Source organism: Gopherus evgoodei, chromosome 1, assembly GCF_007399415.2.
Source record: "Gopherus evgoodei ecotype Sinaloan lineage chromosome 1, rGopEvg1_v1.p, whole genome shotgun sequence".
Lineage (NCBI taxonomy): Eukaryota > Metazoa > Chordata > Testudines > Testudinidae > Gopherus > Gopherus evgoodei.
Window position 1 is genome coordinate 119,302,292 of NC_044322.1, and position 26,514 is coordinate 119,328,805.

Sequence of the window (26,514 nt, forward strand, 5' to 3'; positions counted from 1 at the left end):
TTTCCTCTGGGTGAAGAGGAAAGTGCTTTTGTTCCAGGATTGGGAACGGAGAGGGGGAATCACTCTGCGTAGTTTCACAGAGCTTGTGTCTGGGTATCTCTCCAGGAGCATCTGGAGGGGGGAAGGGAAAAAGGATTATTTCCCTTTGTTGTGAGACTCAAGGGATTTGGGTCTTGGGTCCCCAGGGAAGGTTTTTCAGTGGGACCAGAGTGCCCCAAAACACTCTAATTTTTTGGGTGGTGGCAGCAGTACCAGGTCCAAGCTGGTAACTAAGCTTGGAGGTTTTCATGCTAACCCCCAAGTTTTGGACGCTAAGGTCCAGAATCTGGGAATAAGGTTATAACATGGTGGCAGCGGTGGGATATAGACAGAACCCAGAAGCCAGTAGGAATATTATATTTTTCTTTTCTCTGCTAAGGGCTGTTTAGCAGAGAGAAACAGTTTGGTTTTAAAAGGGAACCAGAGAGAATTTTTTTTTTCTGCTCTCTAGCAGTTTGTGGTTTGCATATTAAGCGAGAAGACTGTTAAGGGTCTTTTGTCATGCAATAGCCCTCCCATTAGGAGGCAAGTACCAGCACTTATATGCATGCAGATAAAGTGGTTTTTCTGGTTTCCCTTAATTGAACATTAGCTAGAGAGAGAAAAGGAAAAAAGCACTGTTGCTAGGCAGACTTCAGGAGGCAACAGAGAGCCTGCAGTTCAGAAGATAAACACCGGAGGGCACCCCAACACAAGAAAACAGGAACCATGACTTCTAAGGCAAGGATTGACGCCGAAGAACAAATCAAAGACGCTGAACACAGGCGACAGATGGAGATGAAAGAAAAGGAAGAAAGCCTCAAACTGGCAGCCTTCCAAAGAGAACAGGCAGCCCAAGAGGCAGCACACAAAAGAAAACTAGAAGAAGAAGAGGTGGCCCACCGCCGAGAAATGGAAAAACAACAAAAAGAAATGGAAAAACAACAAAAAGAGAATGAAGAGAAGGAAAAACAGAGAAAACATGAACTGGAGATGGCAAAAGCTGGGCTGCATGTGCCAGCCAACCCTAACAACCCGGTGCCAATTATTGCTCCACAGCACAGGAAATTTCCCACCTACAAGGCAGGTGATGACACCGAGGCCTTCTTGGAAAATTTTGAAAGAGCCTGTCTTGGGTACAGCATCCCCGAAGACCAGTACATGGTAGAATTAAGGCCACACCTCAGTGGACCTTTAGCAGAGGTGGCAGCTGAAATGCCCAAGCCGCAAATGAATGACTATAAACTTTTTCAAACCAAGGCCAGATACAGGATGGGGATAACCCCAGATCATGCCCGTCGGCGCTTCAGAACCCAAAAATGGAAACCAGAGGTGTCATTTCCCAAACACGCCTACTACATTGCAAAAAACTATGAGGCCTGGTTAACAGGAAACAACATTCAAACCTTGGAAGAAGTGAACCTCCTCATACAAATGGAGCAGTTCTTGGATGGTGTTCCTGAAGACATCACACGGTACATACAAGATAGAAATCCCAAAACTATCGCTGAGGCGGGGGAGATTGGAGCCAAATGGATGGAACTGGCAGAAAGCAAAAAAGCTACTGTCAAGGGGAACGATTACCCCAGGGGGCACACAGACCATAAACCCTACAACCGAGGACAGCCAAAGACCCTACATACCACCCAAGTAAAGCCACAGATACCCTACTCTTCAACCTCACCAGTCTCCAGTAACTCACCTCGGCCCAGTGACCCATCAGATGGAAGATGCTTTAAGTGTAATGAACCGGGACATATCAAGGCCAACTGTCCCAAGAACACCATGCGAGTGCAATTCATTACACCACCATCACACCAAAGATCCCCAGGCCCGGATGCCTCTCAAATACCCTTGGAGCGAAGGGAAAATTTGAGAGTGGGCGGAAAGAAGGTTACTGCGTGGAGAGACACGGGGGCACAAGTGTCAGCTATCCACCAATCCTTCGTTGACCCCAAATTCATCAACCCAAAGGCCAAAGTTACAATTTACCCCTTCATGTCACAAGCTGTAGACTTGCCTACAGCTCAACTGCCTGTCCAGTACAAAGGCTGGTCAGGAATGTGGACTTTTGCAGTCTATGACAATTATCCTATCCCCATGCTACTGGGGGAAGACTTGGCCAACCAGGTGAGGCGGGCCAAGAGAGTGGGAATGGTTACCCGTAGCCAAACCAGGCAAGCTTCCAGACCCATTCCTGTTCCTGAGCCGTCCACAGAAGCCCCGTCTGTGTTACCAGAGACCCAGACAGAGGCAGTGGACCCGGATTCCATGCCTACCACTGAAACAGCCACAGCATCTCCAGTCCCAGGCCCGGAACTGGAACAGCAACCAGCACCAGCAAGTGCAACCACATCTTCAAACTCAACGCCAGAGGGCGCCAGCAAGCCAGAACTGGCAGAAGCAAAAGACAGCCATACCCAAAAGGCTCAGCCAGAGCCTGAAATACCCTCAGGTGCACCAGCGGAGAGCGGTTCACCAGCAACGGAAACAACCCCATCACCTACATCGCTTCCAGAGGGACCAAGCCCAAGTCCACAGTCTGAGGAAAAACTGGTGACCCCAGCCTCAAGGGAACAGTTCCAGGCTGAGCAGGAAGCAGATGACAGCCTTCAGAAAGCGTGGGCGGCGGCACGGAGCACCCCACCGCCTCTCAGCTCTTCAAATCGATCCCGGTTTGTTATAGACCAAGGACTTTTATACAAGGAAATTCTTTCTGGTGGACACCGGGAAGAATGGCAGCCGCAAAAACAGTTGGTGGTTCCAACTAAGTACCGGGAGAAGCTCTTAAGCTTAGCCCATGATCATCCCAGTGGCCATGCTGGGGTGAACAGAACCAAGGACCGGTTGGGGAAGTCCTTCCACTGGGAGGGGATGGGCAAGGATGTTGCCAAGTATGTCCGGTCTTGTGAGGTATGCCAAAGAGTAGGTAAGCCTCAAGACCAGGTCAAGGCCCCTCTCCAGCCACTCCCCATAATTGAGGTCCCATTTCAGCGAGTAGCTGTGGATATTCTGGGCCCTTTCCCAAAAAAGACGCCCAGAGGAAAGCAGTATGTACTGACTTTAGTGGACTTTGCTACCCGATGGCCAGAAGCAGTAGCTCTAGGCAACACCAGGGCTAACACTGTATGCCTGGCCCTAACAGACATCTTTGCCAGGGTAGGTTGGCCCTCCGACATCCTTACAGATTCAGGGTCTAATTTCCTGGCAGGGACCATGAAAAAACTGTGGGAAACTCATGGGGTGAATCACTTGGTTGCCACCCCGTACCACCATCAAACCAATGGCCTGGTGGAAAGGTTCAATGGAACTTTGGGGGCCATGATAAGAAAATTCATCAACGAATTCTCCAATAATTGGGACCTAGTGTTGCAGCAGTTGCTGTTTGCCTACAGGGCTGTACCACATCCCAGTTTAGGGTTTTCACCATTTGAACTTGTGTATGGTCACGAGGTTAAGGGGCCATTACAGTTGGTGAAGCAGCAATGGGAGGGGTTTACGCCTTCTCCAGGAACTAACATTCTGGACTTTGTAAGCAACCTACAAAGCACCCTCCGACACTCTTTAGCCCTTGCTAGAGAGAACCTAAAGGATGCTCAAGAAGAGCAAAAGGCCTGGTATGACAGACATGCCAGAGAACGTTCCTTCACGGTAGGAGACCAGGTTATGGTCTTGAAGGCGCAACAGGCCCATAAGATGGAAGCATCATGGGAAGGGCCATTCACGGTCCAAGAGCGCCTGGGAGCTGTAAACTACCTCATAGCATTTCCCAATTCCTCACTAAAGCCTAAAGTGTACCATGTTAATTCTCTCAAGCCTTTCTATTCCAGAGACTTACAGGTTTGTCAGTTTACAGTCCAGGGAGATGATGCTGAGTGGCCTGACGGTGTCTACTACGACGGGAAAAAAGACGGTGGCGTGGAAGAGGTGAACCTCTCAACCACCCTGGAACGTCTGCAGCGGCAACAAATCAAGGAGCTGTGCACTAGCTTCGCCCCATTGTTCTCAGCCACCCCAGGACGGACTGAACGGGCATACCACTCCATTGATACAGGTAATGCTCACCCAATCAGAACCCCACCCTACCGGGTGTCTCCTCATGCCCAAGCTGCTATAGAACGGGAGATCCAGAACATGCTACAGATGGGTATAATCCGCCCATCTACCAGTGCATGGGCATCTCCAGTGGTTCTGGTACCCAAACCAGATGGGGAAATACGCTTTTGCGTGGACTACCGTAAGCTAAATGCTGTAACTCGTCCGGACAACTATCCGATGCCACGTACTGATGAGCTATTGGAAAAGTTGGGACGTGCCCAGTTCATCTCTACAATAGACTTAACCAAGGGGTACTGGCAAGTACCGCTAGATGAACCTGCCAAGGAGAGGTCAGCATTCGTCACCCATGCGGGGGTGTATGAATTCAATGTCCTTCCTTTCGGCCTTCGAAATGCACCCGCCACCTTCCAGAGGCTGGTAGATGGTCTACTAGCTGGACTGGGAGAATTCGCAGTTGCCTACCTCGATGATGTGGCCATTTTTTCAGACTCCTGGCCCGAACACCTACTACACCTGGAAAAGGTCTTTGAGCGCATCAGGCAGGCCGGACTAACTGTTAAGGCCAAAAAGTGTCAAATAGGCCAAAACAGAGTGACTTACCTGGGGCACCAGGTGGGTCGAGGAACCATAAACCCCCTACAGGCCAAGGTGGATGCTATCCAAAAGTGGCCTGTCCCAAGGTCAAAAAAACAGGTCCAATCCTTCTTAGGCTTGGCCGGATACTACAGGCGATTTGTACCACACTACAGCCAAATCGCTGCCCCATTGACCGACCTAACCAAAAAGACCCAGCCAAATGCCGTTAAGTGGACTAATGAGTGTCAAAAAGCCTTTACCCAGCTTAAGGCAACGCTCATGTCTGACCCTGTACTCAGGGCCCCGGATTTTGACAAACCATTCCTAGTAACCACAGATGCATCTGAGCGTGGTATAGGAGCAGTGCTCATGCAGGAAGCAACAGATCACAACTTCCATCCTGTCGTGTTTCTCAGCAAGAAACTGTCTGAGAGGGAAAGTCACTGGTCAGTCAGTGAAAAGGAATGCTATGCCATTGTGTACGCCCTGGAAAAGCTACGCCCATATGTTTGGGGACGGCGGTTCCAACTACAAACTGACCATGCTGCACTAAAGTGGCTTCATACTGCCAAGGGGAACAACAAGAAACTTCTTCGTTGGAGTTTAGCTCTCCAAGATTTTGATTTTGAAATTCAACACATCACAGGAGCTTCTAACAAAGTTGCTGATGCACTCTCCCGTGAAAGTTTCCCAGAATCCAGTAGTTAAAAAGTGTTCTTAAAATCTAAAGTCTGTTAGTTATATACTTAGTAGTATATGTAAAGGTGCATGTGTTGTATTAATCTGTTTATTTTCAAGTTCTAGAAGAAATTGCCGCCAGTGAGCTTCCCCACTGTCTGCAATTTGGGGGGCGTGTCATAAACAGATAGCTAAGGGTTAATGTCTCTTTCACCTGAAACACCTGACCAGAGAACCAATCAGGAAACCGGATTTTTTCAACTTTGGGTGGAGGGAAGTTTGTGTAAGAGGTCTTTTGTCTGTCTGCCTGTTTCCTCTGAGCTTTGGAGAAGTAGTTCTATTTTCTAGTCTTCTGTTTCTAAGTGTAAGGACAAAGAGATCAGATAGTAAGTTCTATGGTTTCTTTTCTTTGGTATTTGCATGAATATAAGTGCTGGAATGCTTTGATTTGTATTCTTTTTGAATAAGGCTGTTTATTCAATATTCTTTTAAGCAATTGACCCTGTGTTGTATCATCTTAATACAGAGAGAACATTTGTATTTTTTCTTTCTTTTTTATATAAAGTTTTCTTTTAAGACCTGTTGGAGTTTTTCTTTACTTCAGGGAAATTAAGTCTGTACTCACCAGGGAATTGGTGGGAGGAAGAAATCAAGGGGAGAGCTGTGTGTTGGATTGCTAGCCTGATTTGGCATTTCCTCTGGGTGAAGAGGAAAGTGCTTTTGTTCCAGGATTGGGAACGGAGAGGGGGAATCACTCTGCGTAGTTTCACAGAGCTTGTGTCTGGGTATCTCTCCAGGAGCATCTGGAGGGGGGAAGGGAAAAAGGATTATTTCCCTTTGTTGTGAGACTCAAGGGATTTGGGTCTTGGGTCCCCAGGGAAGGTTTTTCAGTGGGACCAGAGTGCCCCAAAACACTCTAATTTTTTGGGTGGTGGCAGCAGTACCAGGTCCAAGCTGGTAACTAAGCTTGGAGGTTTTCATGCTAACCCCCAAGTTTTGGACGCTAAGGTCCAGAATCTGGGAATAAGGTTATAACAGCCTCAAAGAGGCAATAGTTCCCCTCTCGCAAGCACAGAGTCTTGGCACTGGTCTACACTATGAGTTTAAATCGAATTTAGCAGCGTTAGGTTGATTTAACCCTGCATCTGTCCACACGACCATGCCTGTTTTGTCAACTTAAAGGGCTCTTAAAATTGATTTCTGTAATCCTCCCCGGTGAGGGGTTTAGCTCTAAATCGACCTTGCTGGGTCGAATTTGGAGTGCTCCATTGTGACTAGGGTAGGCTGGGTCCCCCTGGATAACTATAGGCATTTCAACATCCCCAGTGGTAATTTTCTGGTCTGGGAAGTAAGTTCCTTCCTGCAGCTGTTCAAGTAGACCAGAGTTGTTCTTCGAGTGCTGTCCCTGTGGGTGCTCCACTCTAGGTGACGGTGCGTCCTGGTGCTGTCGATCGGAGATTTTCAGTAGCAGTGCCTGGTTACCATCTCCTGTCTAGTTGGAATCTTCCTGAGTGTGTGCGCCCCACACCCTCCTCAGTTCCTTCTCAACTGTCCTCGGCTGAAGACGGGACTCGGGGCAGTGCTACCTTCTCTTCCCTGGTCTCTATAGGAAACAGTAACAAAGAACATAGAAATAATTATTAGTTACAGCCCAGTTGTTTCCCTTCCTTTAGTGTAGTTAGTTACTTAGTTTAAAAAAGAAAAAATCCCTCAGGCTTGTCTCCCATGGAGACACTCTCCTCAGCCATCTCTAATTTATAAAGCCCGGAGCTTCGGGATTCAAAAGGCATATTTCCTGTCAGGAATCCATGCCACAGACAGATGGGCACTCATACTGTGTGAAGTGCCTCCCTTGCCGAGCCTCAAGTCAAGAGCTCGTCGCGACAGGGATCTGCGGCTCAAAATGCTGATGATGGAAAATCCTTACAGCTGCTTTCAGAGATGAGAAACGTCAAACCCGCTCCCACACGCGCCCCAGCCAGATCAGAACCGGTGGGCAGCGTTGCTTCACCCTCCCTGGAGCGGAGGCAAGAAGCAGAACAGTCTCACAGGAGAGACTTTAACAAGGGTAGGGGGTCTCCCGCGAGATCCCTACCCTCTGTGCTGACAGCACCAAAGGCAGGTGCCTCAGCTTTTTCTAATGCCTCAGCCGCAGCTCTGACAGAGCGCAGAGGCAGGGAGCTGACCTCCCGTGTCAGGAAGGTCCTTGTGGCTCCGGTCCCCTTGGCACCGCAAACGGCCGCAGTGCCGGCAGCGCACTCCTCCTGGGCACCACAAACGGCCGCGGTGCCGACAGCACATTTCTCCTCGGCACCACAAACGGCCGCGGTGCCGGCAGTGCGCGCCTCCTGGGCACTGCAAGCGGCCGCGGTGCCGGCAGTGCGCACCTCCTGGGCACTGCAAGCGGCCGCGGTGCCGGCAGTGCGCGCCTCCTGGGCACTGCAAACGGCCGCGGTGCCGGCAGTGCGCGCCTCCTGGGCACTGCAAACGGCCGCGGTGCCGGCAGCGCGCTGCTCCTCAGCACTGCAAACGGCCGCGCTGCCGGCAGTGCATGCCTCCTGGGCACTGCAAAGACCGCAGTGCCGGCAGCGTGCTGCTCCTCAGCACCGCAAACAGCTGTGGTGCTGGCAGTGCGCGCCTCCTGGGCACCGCAAACGGCCACGGTGCCGGCAGCACGCCTCTCATCACCAAAAACAGCTGTGGTGCCAGCAGCGCAATGTTCCTTGGCACCAAAAACGGCCATGATGCCATGAGTGCAATCCTCCCCTGCAGGGAGAAGAACATAGTCTCGGTGCCAATCTTCCCCCCGGGCACCAGTAGCAGACCCCCTGCAGGGCACCTCCAAGCAGCCTGCAGCACTACTGTCACTTGCACTTTCTCCTGCTAATGAGCTAGAGCAGGCTAAGCTCAGCACAGGGAGCAGGAGCAACATTTTCTCACTCAATGTGACCTTTCAGTGCCACCTGAGCCTCACTCTCCACTCCTACGTAGACAGGGCTCATTTTTTGAACCACCACTCTCTCCACCTGAACTGGTTTCACTGACGGTGAACTTGATTTACAGCAACAAGTGGAGTTCTCCCCTCCTGCTTCTCCTCCACAGGCACCTCTGCCACCTCAGGTCACTGCTCAAGGCCACCAGCCTCAGCTTCCCTACTTCGCCCCCCCATGGGCGACACCTGGGTTCTCCTACCCTATGCCTTGGCCTCAGTGGTACCCTTGGCAACATCCTCCTACTAGTCATCCTCCTTCTGTGCATCAGTCTCCTGCTCCGTCCACTTCTAAGGTGCCTGAACCCCCTCCTGTGTCTGCAAGTTACGCACCATATCCTTAACTTTCCATTAGCCCTGGAAGGAGCCCTCCGCCTCCACGGGCTGTGGACGACTGTAAACAATTTCAAGAACTTTCAGGAGGGTGGCACTCAGTCAAGATATCCCCTTTCAAGAGGTTCAGGAGATGCAACACAGACTCCTCAGAATCCTTCAACTGTCTGCACCCTCAAAAATTGCACTCCCTATAAACGAACCACTCCTGGAGCCGGCTGACACTCTCTGGCAAACCCCAGCATCTTTAGTACCAACTTGCAAAAAGGCTGAACATAGATACTATGTCCCTGCTAAGGACGCTGACTTCCTATTTTTTCATCCACCACCGAACTCCCTTGTTATGGATGCAGTTGCACAGAGGTCGAAACAGTCACAATATCGACCCACCTCGCAAGACAAGGACCTTAGACGCCTTAACGTCTTGGGCCGCAAGGTTTATATGTCCTCCACACTACATTTCAGAATTGCAAACTATTCTGCTCCCCTTGCCAGTTACGACTTTGATAATTACACTAAACTTTTGAATTTGCCTCCTACATTCCAGAGGATATGAGAGCAGACTTCAAATCAATCCTATCTGAGGGCCAACTGATTTCCAGAACAGCCCTACAGGTATCTCCAACACTGCAGACACAGCAGCCTGTACAACTGCAACTGCTGTGGTTATGCGCAGATCCTCATGACTCTCTGCATCTGGCATCCCCAAAGAACTGCAGACCAAAGTGGAGGATCTCCCTTTTGATAAGGACAAACTTTCTCCTACCCTCCTACCTTTCCCCGTCCCTCTTCAGGGACCCTTCTCACGACCACTTACTTCGCACAGAAGTGGTGCATCTTCTGCAACTAGGTGCAGTGGAACCTGTGCCAACGCAAAATCAAGGGACAGGTTTCTACTCCCATTACTTTCTAATTCAGAAAAAGACCGGAGGATGGAGGCCTATACTAGATCTATGCCGACTGAACAAATTCATGAGGATACAAAGATTCAAGATGGTCACACTGGGCACAATAATACCTGCACCGGATCAAGGGAACTGGATCAAGGGAACTCGACCTACAGCATGCTTACTTTCATATATCAATTAATCCAGCTCACTGACGCTTCCTACGATTCACAATCGGTCATGACCATTTTCAATACAGAGTTCTTCCTTTCGGACCCACCACAGCACCGAGAGTTTTTTTCCAAGACTCTAGCTGTGGTCGTGGCTCACCTCCGCAAACACGGGGTCACGCTGTTCCCGTATCTGGACGATTGCCTTATCAAGGGCAACTCTTATGGCGAGACACTTCAAGCTACCCGTTTCACCATCTCCCTCTTTCACAGCCTAGGCCTCCAAATAAACATCCAAAAATCCATTCTGACACTTAAACAACAGATCAAGTTCATCGGAGCTCATCTTGACTCAATCCAGAGCAGGGCCTCGCTCCCATATCACAGATTCCTCGCTATCATGCAGCTCAAACGCACATTCTCTATTCATCCCAGGACACAGGCAAGACTTTGCCTACAGCTCCTTGGTCACATGGCAGCCACTACCTTCATGGTTCACTGCGCCAGGCTACACATGAGATGTCTTCAGGGCTGGCTCAATTCCAATTTCAAACCCAACAGACACACCTTAGGGATGCTGCTAACTCCTCCTCCCAATGTTATAGCTTCCAAGCATTGGTAACCAAGTCCAGAAAACCTCTGCACAGGAGTTTCCTTCCAGCAATGTTCCCCAACACTCATGCTCACCACGGACGCTTCCCTAATCAGTTGGGGAGCGCTCCTAGGGCGGCACAGGGCACAAGGCCGGTGGTCCACATCAGAGACGCACCTACACATATAAATGTCTTAGAGCTCAGAGCAGTGAGGCGAGCATGCCTTCACTTTCTTCCCCTCAGAAAGAACAAATTTCTTTGGGCCTTAAAAGACAACATAGCATGTATGTACTACATAAACAGACAAGAGGGAACCCGATCACATTCCCTTTGCATGGAAGCCATTCAACTATGGAATTAGTGCATACGACATCGAATACAAATCATCACTTCCTACCTAACCAGGCTGCCACAACACTACTGCCGACGCACTCAACAGGCACTTCCTGACACAACGCGAATGGGAACTGCACCTCACAGTACTCCAACAGCTCTTCTCCCTCTGGGGCAGCTCGTCAATAGATCTCTTTGCCACAACCTAGAATCGAAAATGTTCCGTTTTGCTCCAGAGCGGGACTGCATCCCTAGGAGATGCATTCTTCATCCCATGGAACAACTCCCTCCTGTACTCCTTCCACCAATCCCTCTGTTACACAAGGTTCTTTGGAAGATTGCGGACAGCAAGGCTTAGGTCATCCTTATTGCCCCGGCTTGGCCAAAACAGATGTGGTATCCCTACCTACTCTGCATATCCTCCCGTCACCCACAGGCTCTCCCCAACAGGCTAGACCACGTTTCCCAGGACAACGGACGGGTTCTTCACCCTAGCTCCAAAAACTCCACCTCACAGCCTGGTTCCTTCATGGTTCCAAAACCCATGAACTAGCCTGTTCCGAGCAAGTCCAATATGTCCTCTTGCACAGTAGGAAAGACTTCACTCGTAAAACCTACCTGCAGAAGTGGAAGCGTTTTCACCCCCTGGTGCTCATGTAATCACTTAGCACTCAATAATGCGATCCTCCCTAACATTCTAGACTACCTCCTGAAACAAAAACAGGAAGGACTTTCGCTCAGCTCCATCAAAGAGCACCTGGCGGCGCTTACCACCTTCCATGACCTATTAGACAGTTATTCATTCTTTACCCACTCCACTGTAAAATGCTTTCTCATGGGCCTGCAAAATCACTATGAAATGATTGTCTGACGTTGCTTTCACAGAGGGAGGGGAGACTGACAACATGTACCCAAAACCACCCGCGACAATGTTTTTGCCTCGTCAGGCACTGGGAGCTTAACCAAGAATTCCAATGGGTAGCGGAGACTGCGGGAACTGTGGGATAGCTACTCGCAGTGCACCGCTCCATAAGTCGATGCCAGCCATGGTAGTGAGGACGCACTCCACCTACTTAATGCGCTTAGTGTGGACATATGCAATCAACTGTATAAAATCTATTTCTAAAAATTGGTTTCTCTAAAATTGGCCTAATTTTGTAGTGTAGACATACCCTTGGTGTAGCAAAAGGTCTTTAATAACAGGAGGGAAACAACTTAGCATTAAATTGGGAAAACACCACAACTAGGGTTCATAAACACAAACCATGAACCACCCCTAAGTAGATTGGTTCTTGAGTCCAGCAACCCAAAACTCACAGGTGCTGTCCTTGGTCAGTGCAGCCCCAGCATTTACCTCCCAGCCTGGGTGGAAGGGAGGAGGTATGGAGGCACCTCACACAGTCTACTGCTTGGGCCCTCGATGGCTGATTGCCATGCCACTCTGTGGGGTTCTGCTCCAGTCTTCACCACCAGCCATGCCTCTCCTCCAGCAGCCCTGCTAGCCGTGCCTCTCCGCTTAGCTGTTCTGCTGGCCACACCTCTCTGCTAGCCATTCTGCTAGCTGCTCACCAATATGTCTTCAGGCCCCACCTACTTAACACAGCTCTCAGCGATTTCAGCTCTCCGTGATTTCAGTAGGGAAGCCTCACTGCTGGTGCACCTGGGTAGTCTTCTTGCATCAAAACCACTAGCCCAATGTAGGTCTAATGCTTAGACCTAGGTATCAGTGATTTCAGCTCTGCAGCATGTAACAAGACTCCTAATTGAATCTAAATTAGCTCTGTTATTGCACACTGGAGAGAGGAGGGGTCAAAGTGGTGTTTAAGGCCCTCAGAAGGACCCCACACTACCAGGTACAAATACCTGTCCCCAGCGTCTCTCAATTCACTGGGCTTTGGAACCCATGTCCCTTGCCTAGCGAGTGCTGCTTAGTTGAGGGCGAGTCCCTCAGTCATAAAATGCCAAGTACAGTTCTATTGTCCTTGATTCACATAACCAAAATAACAACCCTTTATTACTCCTGCCCCAATAACAAAGAGACTGGGGATCCCACAGCAGCCAAAGTGACCATTTGACTCTGTGTACACATGCAAGATTGGATTATTTTGCCCAGCAGTGTTTGGTGGAGGCATTTTGTTCCCTGCATGCCCTCATACACACACCTTTAGGCATAAATGGCAGAACAAACCCAACCATCTCAGTTCCTTCTTAATGCTTGTGGCAGCAAGACAATCTCCGCAGTGTCTGACTGCTATCCCATAACTCTCCATCTTAGTTATATTTAGTGTTCGTATAGTGTTAGTTTTGTAATGATTGGAACTGCTCAGTACACCAAACCCCTAGGTTGCCAGTATCATGTCAGGTGTATCACAACTTTCAGATAAACACTGTAAGTGCTACTGCAGCTAAGCACTGTATGTGCTAGCTCTGGTGAGTCCCAGTAACCACTTAGACACACGGCTAAGAGCTAGAGCTGGGAGGGAAAGGGAAAGGGAAAGGTTATAGATACCTTAGGTATAGAGGTTTAAATAGTTAGAGTTCAAAGTATGCTACAGCAGTTCTTGTTTGGGTCTCTGGGGCAGTCCTGCTGAGAGTCAAGGCTTTTCAGGCCTGATGCCTGGGGTGCCCTCTCCAGTCACGTCCCCATTCCAAATCAATGGGGACTTGCAGGTGTCCAGGCCAGGCTCAGTTCGTCTCTCTTATTGAGGCCCCTCTGCTCTGACTTCCTGCCCTGCTGCTGCTGCTGCTCCCCCATAAGTTCCACACAGACCTGCATCTAGCTATTGCATCCAGAAGTCACAGCCCGTTCCACACATGACTCTGCATATGGTTCCTGGGGATCCCACTCTGAATTCAGCTTTTCTCCAGCTCCCTGTTTGCCATGTGGCTGCTGCTTCAGTTTCTTTGTAGATCCTGGCTAGCCACTTAGCCACCATCTCCAGCAACTTCCTTGAGTAGGACTTTTTCCCTTATTTGGCCAAAGGGAAGGGGATGTGCAGTGGGGAGGGTGCTGATGGGAGTTGTAGTCACCTGTTTAAGAAGAGCCATCACATTTTGTTGCTGTTTTTTGTTACATATTTTTTCTAGCACATTGGCAATATATTTTAAAATAATATTTTTTGTTAGTTTGTACTTCTGTACCAAGTCATCAGCCTCAGGACTGAGGCAAAGACTTCAGAGTTTTAAACTTTTCCTATTTGTGAGATAGCTATGTACTTAAATGATGGACATCTTAAATGTCTTTGTCTTGGAGAAGGCTGTATTCCAGACAAATGCTCAATACGCAAGTCTTTCCAAAACACACACACAAAGCCCAGGAGGGTGCTTTGAAATTATTTTTGTTGGAGCAGTCAATGGAGGGTGCTTCTGATTCTGAAGCCCCCTCAATGGAAATAGTCTCTGGTGGTCCCAAGTAGTATTTGGCTAGTAACCCAGGATATTACCCCTAGCACTTTGATCTCATAGGTTGCCAAAAACCTCACACTTCGTCTGAGAGGATGATACAGGTCTCTTTGGGTCAGTCAGCAGTTCCAATAGAAAAAGTACATCGGTCTAAGCCTTGGACTTGGCACTGATCACCATCCCCAGTATTGGCTAAAAGGAGGCTAAAGAGACTTTGTTTTTCTGACTCAGCCACTGCTCCTTCTCCTAAGTCTGACCTGAAGTGTGGTTCCTTTGTATTAGCTAAGATATGATCTTTGGCACTGGCAAACATACCATTCCTCCTTTTGTGGATGTCTCACCATTAATAATGGCTTCCAAGTCTCTCCCAGTGGGGTACTGATAATGAATATCTCTCTATTTATCCTCTTCAGCACAGGTATATATCTTTCAACAAATAGTGTCTTGGTCCCTTCAGTTTCTCAAAAAAGAGCCTTCTACCTCCTCTTCGTTGGTTTACAGCAGAAGTATTTCTCCTGGGCATACCTCTCTGTCTCCTGAGTCAATCTATGAGAGAGAACAAGAGAAAGGGATTGCAAGACATTCCTCCTCTTGTTGTAAGGGTATAGTCCACTACTAAAGTTGCTCTAAAGTATGAGGAAGGTGAAGCCAGGGAAGATCACTTCTTGGTAAATGGACAATGTGTGTGCTAAGAGACTAATTGCTTACTATCTTACTAATATTGCATATACTGAGGTAAAATTATCAAAGGCAATATTTGGAAAGTTTTAGGCACAGCCACTATAAGAACACTAAGGGAGTGTCATGGGGTTGCTGGCCCCTTTAAGGGGAATCCAGGCCCAGGTTACTGATGCGGAGCTAATTTAAAGAGAACAAGACTTTCTAGGCAGTTAATTGAATAATAAGCACCTGTGCCTGTTAAAAGGCCATCAGGGCTCAGTTAGAGGGAGGTGCTCACAGAGATAAAACTTCTTCTTCGAGTGATTGCTCACATCCATTCCAGTTAGGTGTGCGCGCCGTGCGTGCACGTTCATCAGAAACTTTTTACCCTAGCAACTCCAGTGTGTCGGCAGGTTGCCCCCTAGAGTGGCGCCGCCATGGCACCTGATATATACCCCTGCCGGCCCACCCGCTCCTCAGTTCCTTCTTACCGCCGTGTCGGTCGTTGGAACTGTGGAGCGCGGCATAGCTGTCCTCCACGTCCCTAGCTCTCCTTGTTCTACGGTTGATAGTTAGTAGTTAAGTGTAGTTAGTTATATATAGTTAATAGTGTAAATAATATTGTAGATATTTGTTAGCCGGTTTGGGCCATAGCCCTTCCCGGCTCCCGGCACCAGGCTCATGCCTGGTTCGCCGGGCTTCAAGCAATGTGCGGCCTGTAAGAAGCCGATGCCGACCAGCGACCCTCACGACGCGTGTCTAAAGTGCCTGGGGGGAATCGCACAGGTCGGACAAGTGCCGCATTTGCAAGGCTTTTAAGCCTAGAACAAAGAAGGAGAGAGACCAGAGACTTAGGACTCTCCTCATGGAAGCGGCACTCGACCCGGCAGCTTCGGAGGCCGTCATCTCGACACCGGCACCGGATCGCGCCGGCACCGGAAAGACTCCCCGGCACCGACCTTCCCCGGCACCGGGTGCAGAAGCAAGACCCTCGAAGTCTGCAACTCCATCCAGGCAGACTCGAGTGGAGCGCCCGGCACTGACATCTGCCGCGGCGCTACCGGCACCGTCGACTCCGGGCCCGGAGGGTCCATCGAGTCCGGTCCCGCCGAGCTCCCCCATAAGATCTGGGGTTGAGCTATTGGTCCCATCGACGCCAGAGACTTTTGCCTCGGCACGGGACCTCATTGCCCTGACTGAGTCAACTCAGCCTCCACCCCCGGTACCTCCGGTGCGGGTAGCATCCAGGGGCAAACCTATGATGTCAGCGCCGTCTCGGGACTCACGCTCGCTGTCGAGGTCCCGACACCGTGGTCGCTCAAGATCCCGCCGCCGCTCGCAGTCCCGGCACCGCTCCCCTCGGCGGTACCGGTCGTACTCGTGGCACCGATCGGCCTCCAGACAGTCACGGTCTGGTTCCAGCCGCTGATACCGGCACCGGGACTCTAGGAGCCAGTCCCGCCGTCGATCAGCGCACCAGTCGACCTCCCGGCACCGAGCTGGTGGCAGGTCCCGGTCCCGGTCGACCTCCCGACACCGCGTTGGTGGCAGGTCCCGGTCCCGATCCCGGCACCGAGGCAGCGGCCGGTACTGGTCCCGATCCCGGCACCGAGTCCAAGACAGACCCCGATCCCGGCACCGGTATGACTCCCGGTCCCGATCCCCAGCACCGAGAACATCTTCGGCGCCAGGACGCGGAGACTCTTACCAGCCGTGGTCGGCCCCTCCATGGCCTTCCAGACAGCCGTCGGTGTCATCTCAGGCGGACAGTGTATACGCGCTGGGCACTGACAGACAAGCGGCGCTTTTTCAAGACCCTCCGCAACAGGACCAGGGTCCACAACAGTGGGGGTTCTGGACACCCTGGGCGTACCATCAAGCCCAGGGCCCCCAACAGCTTCCTCCTAGGCCTGCAACGGCAGAGCACAGGGCACCGGAGGCATCGTTGTCTCGCCCCCCTCCCTCCCCGGACGGGGAGGACGGGTCAAAGCAACAGGACCCTGATCTCCCTCCTGAGCCAGAGGCGAGGGCTGAGGCGGACCCCCCGCTGGACACACTCTTGCCAGGGGTCTCCTCATCGTCTTCTCCCGATGAGGCGGTGGCTGGCACTTCCTCTAATAGCCCTCCTCCGCTGGATCTCAGGGCACATCAGGACCTCCTCAGGCGCATAGCACAGAATCTGAGCCTGCAAGCTGAGGAGGTCTCTGAGATCGAGGACCCCGTCGTCAGCATCCTCTCCTCCGATGCTCCCACCAGGGTCGCCCTCCCCTTTATTCGGATGATCCAGGCCAACGCCAATACGATCTGGCAATCTCCGGCCTCCATCCCCCCTACTGCACGGGGCGTCGAAAGGAAGTACATGGCCCCCTCCAAGGGCTATGAGTACCTCCATATTCATCCGACACCATGTTCCCTGGTGGTACAGTCGGTGAACGAGAGGGAGCGTCACGGACAGGAAGCCCCAGCCCCCAAATCCAAGGAGGCCAGGCGTATGGACCTCCTCGGCCGCAAGGTTTATTCGGCTGGGGCCCTTCAGCTCAGGGTTTCCAATCAGCAAGCCCTTCTTAGCCGCTACGCATTTAACTCTTGGGTGGCAGCGGATAAGTTCAAAGAGCTGCTGCCACAAGAGGCGCGTCAAGAATTTGCGGCGATTCTTGACGAGGGCAAGAAGGTTGCACGAACCTCGTTGCAGGCCTCCTTGGACGCTGCAGACTCGGCTGCCCGTACCCTCGCCTCGGGGGTGACGATGCGCCGCATCTCCTGGCTTCAGGTTTCTGGCCTTCCTCCGGAGCTCCAATACACCATCCAGGACCTCCCGTTCGAAGGCCAGGGCCTGTTCTCGGAGAAGATAGACCCCAGACTGAAAAGTCTTAAGGACAATCGGGTCATTATGCGCTCCCTTGGTATGCACACGCCTGGGACGCAACGCAGACCCTTCCGACCGCAGCAACAGCACCAACGTCGGCCATACCCCCAGTTCCGCCAGCGGCAGGACCTTAATAGGCGCCGCGGCAGGAATGGCAGGCGCAGGCCGTCGGGCAATCAAGGGGGGCAAAACCAAAGCTCCTCTAAAGCTCCACCTGGACCCAAACCTTCTTTTTGAAGGTGCACCCGAGGGCGTAATACCAGTATCCTCCATGGATCCTTTCCTCCCATTTTCCAACCGCCTTTCGTTTTTCCTCCAGGCGTGGTCCCGGATAACTTCCGACCGCTGGGTCTTACGCACGGTGCAGACGGGATACCGTCTGCAGTTTGTATCATTTCCTCCCTCCCGCCCCCCATCCTCGTCCCTCTTCAGGGACCCCTCTCACGAGCAATTCCTCCGCCAGGAGGTACAGACGCTCCTCAACAAAGGAGCTATAGAGGCGGTTCCGGAGAACGAGAAGGACGAGGGGTTTTATTCCCGCTACTTTCTGATCCCCAAGGCCAAGGGAGGCCTCAGGCCTATCCTCGGCCTGCGAGAGCTCAACAAATATCTAGTGAAGTTGAAGTTCCGCATGGTATCCCTGAGGACCATTATCCCATCCCTGGATCCTGGAGACTGGTATGCCGCCCTCGACATGCAGGACGCTTATTTTCATATTGCCATATGGCCACACCACAGACATTTCCTTCGGTTCGTGGTCGGCCGCCTTCACTACCAATTTGCGGTCCTCCCATTTGGCCTTTCTATGGCTCCGAGGGTATTCACAAAATGCATGGCCGTCGTTGTGGCACATCTTCGGCGCAGTCGCATTCACGTGTTCCCTTACCTCGACGATTGGTTAATTCGGGGCATGTTGGAGCTGCAGGTCTGCAGCCACGTCCGCAGGATCACCGGCCTGTTTGCTACCTTGGGCCTTATGATCAACGTGGACAAGTCCACCCTGCTCCCCTCGCAGAGAGTGGAGTTCATTGGGGCCGTCCTGGACTCCACCGTAGCCAGGGCCCTTCTGCCGTTGCCGAGGTTCCAGTCGTTGTCGGCGATCGTTCAGCGCTTGCTGGCAGCCCCCCTGACATCGATAAGGACATGTCTAACCCTGTTAGGCCATATGGCAGCCTGCACATTTGTGACCGGGTATGCACGGCTCCGCATGAGACCCCTCCAGTCTTGGCTCATCGCACATTACCGGCTGGCAAGGCAGTCACTAGACATGCTGATCACAATCCCCCAGGGGGTGTTGGATTCTCTCAGTTGGTGGCTAGACCAGTCCGTCGTGTGTGCGGGGCTCCCATTCCACCCGCCCCAGCCCTCGGTGTCCCTAACGACGGATGCCTCAGATCTCGGCTGGGGGGCCCACCTGGGAACCCTGAGGACACAGGGCCTGTGGTCCCCACAGGAGGTGGAGCTACACATCAACATGCGGGAGTTGAGAGCGGTCCGCCTTGCTTGTCAAACGTTCTGTCACCAGCTTCGGGGTTGTTGTGTCGCGGTATTTACCGACAACACGACGACCATGTACTATATCAACAAGCAGGGTGGCACCAGATCCTCTCCCCTATGTCACGAGGCGATGTGACTCTGGGACTTTTGTATAGCCCACTCCATTCACCTCACGGCTTCCTTCCTCCCCGGAGTACGGAACACGCTGGCGGACCGCCTGAGCAGATCCTTCCTCGCGCACGAATGGTCCCTCCGCTCGGACGTCGCCCTCTCGATTTTCCAGAAGTGGAGTTGTCCCCGCGTGGACCTCTTCGCGTCCAGGGGGAACAGGAAATGCCAGGTGTTCTGCTCCTTTCAGGGCAGGGAACCCGGGTCTATAGCGGACGCCTTCCTTATTCCGTGGACGACCCACTTGTTCTACGCGTTCCCCCCGTTCCCGTTGGTCCACAGGGTCCTTCTGAAGGTGCGCAGGGACAGGGCCCGCGTGATCATGGTAGCCCCGGCGTGGCCCAGGCAACATTGGTACCCCATGTTGCTGGACCTGGCCATAGCCGACCCAGTTCCCCTGCCCCTTCACCCGGACCTGATCACTCAGGACCACGGAACTCTCTGTCACCCGGACCTCCAGTCGCTGCACCTAGCAGCGTGGCTCCTGCGTGGCTGACCAGTTCTGAGTTGCGCTGCTCCACCCCGGTACGTGAGGTACTCTTGGGCAGCAGGAAGCCTTCCACTAGAGCGACGTACTCGGCCAAGTGGAAGCGTTTCTCCTGTTGGTGCGTGGAGAAGGGTCTCCTCCCGATGGAAGTTTCGGTGGCCAATATTTTGGACTATATTTGGTCCCTTAAGCAACAGGGCCTGGCGATTTCATCCCTGCGGGTCCACCTGGCGGCTATCTCCACCTTTCACCCGGGTGGGGATGGCCGCTCCGTTTTCTCTCACCCGACGGTGACTAGATTCCTTAAGGGGCTGGAACGTCTATACCCTAACGTCCGACCCCCTGCCCCTACCTGGGATCTTAACCTGGTGTTGTCTCGGCTCATGGGGCCCCCCTTTGAGCCGTTAGCTACTTGCTCCCTGCTCTATCTTTCTTGGAAGACTGCCTTTTTAGTAGCTATTACCTCAGCTAGACGGGTGTTGGAACTCTGGGCTCTCACGGTAGATCCCCCGTATACAGTCTTCCATAAAGATAAGGTGCAGCTGAGACCGCACCCTGCCTTTCTCCCCAAGGTGGTCTCAGCCTTCCAGGAGATCTTCCTCCCAGTTTTTTTCCCGAAACCTCATTCTTCACGCAGGGAGCAACAACTCCACTCGCTTGATGTCCGTCGGGCTCTCGCGTTTTATGTGGAGAGGACCAAACCGTTCCGCAAATCCCCCCAGCTTTTCGTGGCAGTAGCGGACCGCATTAAGGGGTTTCCCACTTCCTCGCAGAGGTTATCCTCGTGGGTAACGTCCTGTATCAGGACCTGCTATGACTTGGCTCACGTTCCTACGGGCCATGTGACTGCGCACTCTACCAGGACGCAGGCGTCGTCGCTGGCTTTCCTCGCCCGGGTGCCCATCCAGGAAATCTGTCGGGCAGCGACCTGGTCATCGGTCCACACCTTTGCTTCCCACTACGCCCTGGTCCAGCAGTCCAGAGAGGACGCGGCCTTCGGATCTGCAGTGCTCCATGCCGCTACTTCTCACTCCGACCCCACCGCCTAGGTATGGCTTGGGATTCACCTAACTGGAATGGATGTGAGCAATCACTCGAAGAAGAAAAGACGGTTACTCACCTTTGTAACTGTTGTTCTTCGAGATGTGTTGCTCACATCCATTCCACACCCGCCCTCCTTCCCCACTGTCGGAGTAGTCGGCAAGAAGGAACTGAGGAGCGGGTGGGCCGGCAGGGGTATATATCAGGTGCCATGGCGGCGCCACTCTAGGGGGCGACCTGCCGGCCCACTGGAGTTGCTAGGGTAAAAAGTTTCCAACGAACGTGCACGCACAGCGCGCACACCTAACTGGAATGGATGTGAGCAACCCATCTCGGGCCCGTTACAAAGGTGAGTAACCGTCTTTTCTCCTAAGGAAGTGGAGCTCTCAGAGACCACAGGCCCCAAGGAAGAGGTCTGTACACAACCTTGAGTCTAAGAAGAGAGAATACACAGATCTGGTGGGTTGGGGCTCTCTGAGCATCAGTCAGGAAAAAGGCAGATGACAGCTGCCTGATCAGCCTCTTGGCTCTCGCAGCTCTCATCTGCAAACCTCTCATTCCCAGGCAACTTTCACCTGTCCTTTTCTGACTGAACTGTATGTGGTTCCGGGGGGATTGCTGAAAGCTAGAGAGCAACAGAGGGATGTGCCTGCTGACTTCTAACCTGGACAGCTGAAGCGTAGAGCCAGAAAGTTGAAGGCAGTGGAGTGGCAGACTTATCTGCTGACACCTGCATGCTGGAGAGCTGGACCCAGAGGTCCAGGGGGAGTGAGAGTTCCACCCCTAGTGAGGAAGAGGAAGATCTTCAAGCAGAGAGACTGTGCAGGTTCCTGCTGGGAAAAACGGGATTTTAAGGACTCTATATGCTGGATGTGGGGAATGGACCATGATTGGGATTTACGTTGGGGATTATTTGAATAATGTTTTTGTAATAAACCAGCCCCAAGAAGAGGTATTAAGCAAGAGACCCTAAAATGGTATTACTCTGTGGCAGGGGTGCCCAACGTGGTACCTGCGGGCACCATAGCTCCCGCTGGGGCGTCTAAGTGCACCCACATACTGGCCGGCAGATGAGCATCTGCTGAAATGCTGCAGACAAGCAGCGTCATCCAGAGGCTTCGCTACCTAAACGCCGCCAATTTTCGGCGACGACACCTCAAGATGACACTGCTTGTCGGCGGCATTTCAACGGCAACACCTATTGACATTGCCACTTGTCGGCGGCATTTCGGCGGATGCTCATTCGCCACCATGGTCCTCCGTGGCTTGACCACTGCTCTGTGGGATTCTTGAGGGGCCTTGAGAGTAGGGAAACTGAGAGAGGGAGTGCTATAAGGCAGGGATGCACTGCAACAGGGACAGATGTGGTTTTTAGTCTACTGTTCTTCTTCGAGTGATTGCTCATATCCATTCCAGTTAGGTGTACGCGCCGCGCGTGCACATTCGTCGGAAAACTTTTACCCTAGCAACTCAGTGGGCCGGCAGGTCGCCCCCTAGAGTGGCGCCACCATGGCGCTCCATATATACTCCTGCCGGCCCACCCGCTCCTCAGTTCCTTCTTACCGCCCGTGTCGGTCGTTGGAACAGTGGAGCGCGGCTTAGCTGACCTCCACTTCCCTAGCTACTCGTTTTCTCGTATATAATTATGCAGTTATAACACTTTTATATATATATTTGTATGGTTATACGTGTTTCTTTGCTAACATGGTTAGTTTAGTTAGCGGGGTTCAGGAAGTAGCCCCTTCCATGAGCCCAGTGCCGGAGCCATGAATGGCTCACCGGGTTTTCAAAAGGGGCCCGGCTTGCCAGAAGCCGCGGCCGAAGAGAGACCTACATGACTCCTGTTTGAAGTGCCTCAGGGAATCACACTTGACAGATAAGTGCCCCATTTGCAAGGCTTTTAAGCCGAGAACAAAAAGGTGCGGGACTTTCACTTGCCCCTCCACCTTCGGCGCGGAGCGATGTTCAAGCGGCGGGCAGAAGCGCCTCCTCGGCACCGGACCCCGCCGGTACCACCAAGGCCTTTCGGCACCGACCGTCGCCGGCACCGATGTCGACTCGGCACCGTTCCCTTCTTCCGAGGTCGAGAGAGTCTACGATTCCTGCTGGTGCCTGGCGGCTCCCCGGCACGCGCCGTGGTTGAGCCCCCTGCTCCCGCTACTTCCGTGCCACCTGCATCGCAGCCAGAGAGCTCGCCTCAGTTGCGTTATCCGGCCTGCAGAGGCACCGATGACTTCGGCTCCGTCGATTCCAGTCCCCCAGGACCAGGGAATCCGGTGCCTGGCAGCTCCCCGGCTCGCGCCGTGGTAGAGCTTACTGCTCCTGCTGCTTCTGTGCCAGCTGCACCACAGCTAGACAGCTCGTCTAAGATGGCTCGCCCGGCACCGACGACGTCGGCACCGTCGATCCCGGTCCCACGAGGGCCGTAGAATCCGGTGCCTGACGGCTCCCCGGCACGCGCCGTGGTTGAGCGTATTGCTCCTGCTGCTTCCGTGCCAGCGGCACCGCAGCCAGAGAGCTCGTCTAGTCGGATCGCCCGGCGCTGACACCTACTACGGCACCGATGACGTCGTCACCGTCGATCCCGGTCCCATAAGGGCCGTAGAATCCGGTGCCTGACGGCTCCCCGGCACACGCCGTGGTTGAGCGTATTGCTCCTGCTGCTTCCGTGCCAGCGGCACCGCAGCCAGAGAGCTCGTCTAGTCGGATCGCCCGGCGCTGACGCCTGCTACGGCACCGATGACGTCGTCACCGTCGATCCCGGTCCCACAAGGGCCGTGGAATCCGGTGCCTGACGGCTCCCCGGCACGCGCCGTGGTTGAGCGTATTGCTCCTGCTGCTTCCGTGCCAGCGGCACCGCAGCCAGAGGGCTCGTCTACGTCGGATCGCCCGGCACCGACACCTGCTGCGGCACCGATGGCGTCGGCACCGTCGATCCCGGTCCCACACGGGCCGTAGAATCCGGTGCCTGACGGCTCCCCGGCACGCGCCGTGGGTGAGCGTATTGCTCCGGCTGCTTCCGTGCCAACGGCACCGCAGCCAGAGGGCTCGTCTACGTCGGATCGCCCGGCACCGACACCTGCTGCGGCACCGATGGCGTCGGCACCGTCGATCCCGGTCCCACACGGGCCGTAGAATCCGGTGCCTGACGGCTCCCCGGCACGCGCCGTGGTTGAGCGTATTGCTCCGGCTGCTTCCGTGCCAACGGCACCGCAGCCAGAGAGCTCGTCTACGTCGGATCGCCCGGCACCGACACCTGCTGCGGCACCGATGACGTCGGCACCGTCGATCCCGGTCCCGCAAGGGCCGTAGTATCCGGTGCCTGACGGCTCCCCGGCACGCGCCGTGGTCGAGCTAATTCTCCGGCTGCTTCCGTGCCAACGGCACCGCGGCCAGAGGGCTAGTCTAAGTCGGATCGCCCGGCACCGACACCTGCTGCGGCACCGATGACGTCGGCACCGTCGATCCCGGTCCCGCAAGGGCCGTAGAATCCGGTGCCTGACGGCTCCCAGGCACACGCCGTGGTTGAGCTCCTGTTCCGGCTGCTTCCATCGGCACCGTCGATTCCAGTCCCACAAGGGCTATCGAATCCGGTGCCCGACGGCTCCCCGGCACGCGCCGTGGTTGAGCGTATTACTCCCGCTGCTTCAGTGCTGACGGCACCCCAGCCAGACGGCTTATCTAACTCGGTTCTCCCGGCACCGGCACCTACCGAAGCTCTGATGACCTCGGTACCATGGATCCCGGCCCCACGAGGGCCGTCGAATCCGGTGCCTGACAGCTCCCCAGTACGCACTGTGGTTGAGCCTGCTGTTCCCTGCGCGCCGGAGATGTTACCAACGGCGAGGGCTCTCAGTGCCATGACGGAGTCAGTGCTGCCTGACCCGGGCACCGCCGGTACGGGTAATACAGTCTCTTCAAGGGACTGTCCCCTGTCAGTACAGCAGAGCGGCACCGTCCATGATCACGGTCCCGCAGACGCTCCAAGTCCTGTCGGCACGCCGGACACCACTGGCAGTTCCGGTACTGTTTTCCTCGGTACTGGTCACACTCGCTGCACCGGTCGGTATCCCGTTCGCCGACCCGCTATCGGCACCGTTCCGACATCTGGCACCGGGGCAGGTACCTTGACTCCTGTAGCTCTTCTCCGAGCCTCGAGATCTCGGTCGACCTCCCGACACCGTTCTGGTTGCGGGTCTGGATCTCGTTCCAGGTACCGATACGCCTCCCGATGCCGGTCCCCGGTGCCGAGTTGGGCAAGGTCCGAGTGAGTCAGAGACTCGGCCCGTGCCCTCTTTTAGTACCTCCATGGCCGTCCGGACACGCATCCGTGTCACCCCATATGCGCGGATTTTATGCTCAGGACCACGATCCTGATATCATGGCCAGCGGGCGCCAGCCCCGAAGCAGAAAGAGCCTTGGCGAATGCAAGGTGTACTCTGCAGGGGCCCTGCACCTCTGGGTAGCAAAGCAACAAGCCTTGCTTAGCTGCGATAATTATAGCACCTGGGTGGAGGAGTTTCTCCCTCGAACCTCCCACCTAGAGTTCGCTGCCGTCTTGGAGGACGGGGGAAAGAATTTACCCTTTGTTGGTAAAGGCATCTTCGCGGCAGAGACAGCCCCAGACTGCGAAGCCTGCTGGACAATAGGGTCCTAATGCGTCTCAGCATGTATACGCCTGCGACCAAACGCAGGCCTTTATGGCCCCAGCCGCCATACTCTGTGCCTAGCCAGAGGCAGAACTCTGGAAAACGGCAAGGCCAAGGTGGTCGCAGACAAACGTCAGGCCCCCTAAAAAGCCAAAGTCAAGGTCCCTCGCAATTACCACTGGGACCAAAGACGGACCTTCCAAGGTTCGCCGGAGGGCGGTGTACCAGTCGCAGGACGGGATCCTGATCCCGCTTTCTCCTGGCATGGCCCCAGTTACTTTTAGATCGCTGGGTCCTGCGCACGATGGAGCATAGGTACCACCTTTAAATTGCTCCAGCCCTGTCCCCCTTCAGCGGACGAAAGGGGCTAGGGGTTTTACTCCCGTTATGCCCTAGTCCCCCACTCGACCACAGGTCTCAGACCTCCCTGGTCCTGCATGGACTCAACCGGTTTGGGATAAGGTTGAAGTTCTGCATGGTATCCCTGGGAACCATTATTCCATCCTTGCCTCCGGGGGGCTACTATGCCGCCCTGGATAGGAAGGACGCGTACTTTCGCAATGCCATCTTCCCTCCGCATGGGAGATGCCTCCGCTTTATAGCCAGCGGTGAATACTCCCGGTTTACGGCCATAGTCGCCGCCTACCGTAGCTATGTCGGATATGCGTTTTTCCGTATTGGGACGATTCGCTTATCCGAGGAGACTCTGACACACAAACCACTCAGCCCGTGGGCATCGTCACGGTCTTATTCACAGATCAAGGCCTGATGATTACTTTAGAGCAATCCGCTCTGGTTCCCACGCAGAGGTTGGGCTTCCTAGGGGCTATCTTGGTCTCCTACCTAGCCGGAGCCTGCTTATCGCAACTGCGGTTTTAGGCGATGGCATCAATCATCTGAGGTCTGAAGGCTTTCCCAACGACCTCAGCTCGTTCTTGTCTCAGTCTCCTGGGTCCATGGTTGCCCGCAAGTTTGTAACCAAACGCGCCAAGCTCCGCCTCCGTCCTCTCCAAGTCCGGCCCACCTCGGCGTACCGCTTGGACAGGGAGCCAATGGTCATGGTAGTCACCGTTCCCTCGAACGCCTTAGGCTCCCTAGAGTGGTGGCT

At 53.7% G+C, this 26,514-nt stretch overlaps 1 protein-coding gene across 6 annotated transcripts in view; it reads left to right on the forward strand.

Moving 5' to 3' along the window:
- Positions 1–26,514, forward strand: part of TSGA10 (testis specific 10) — a 140,640-nt gene that overhangs the window by 82,488 nt on the left and 31,638 nt on the right. The gene's annotated exons all lie outside the window — the stretch shown is intronic.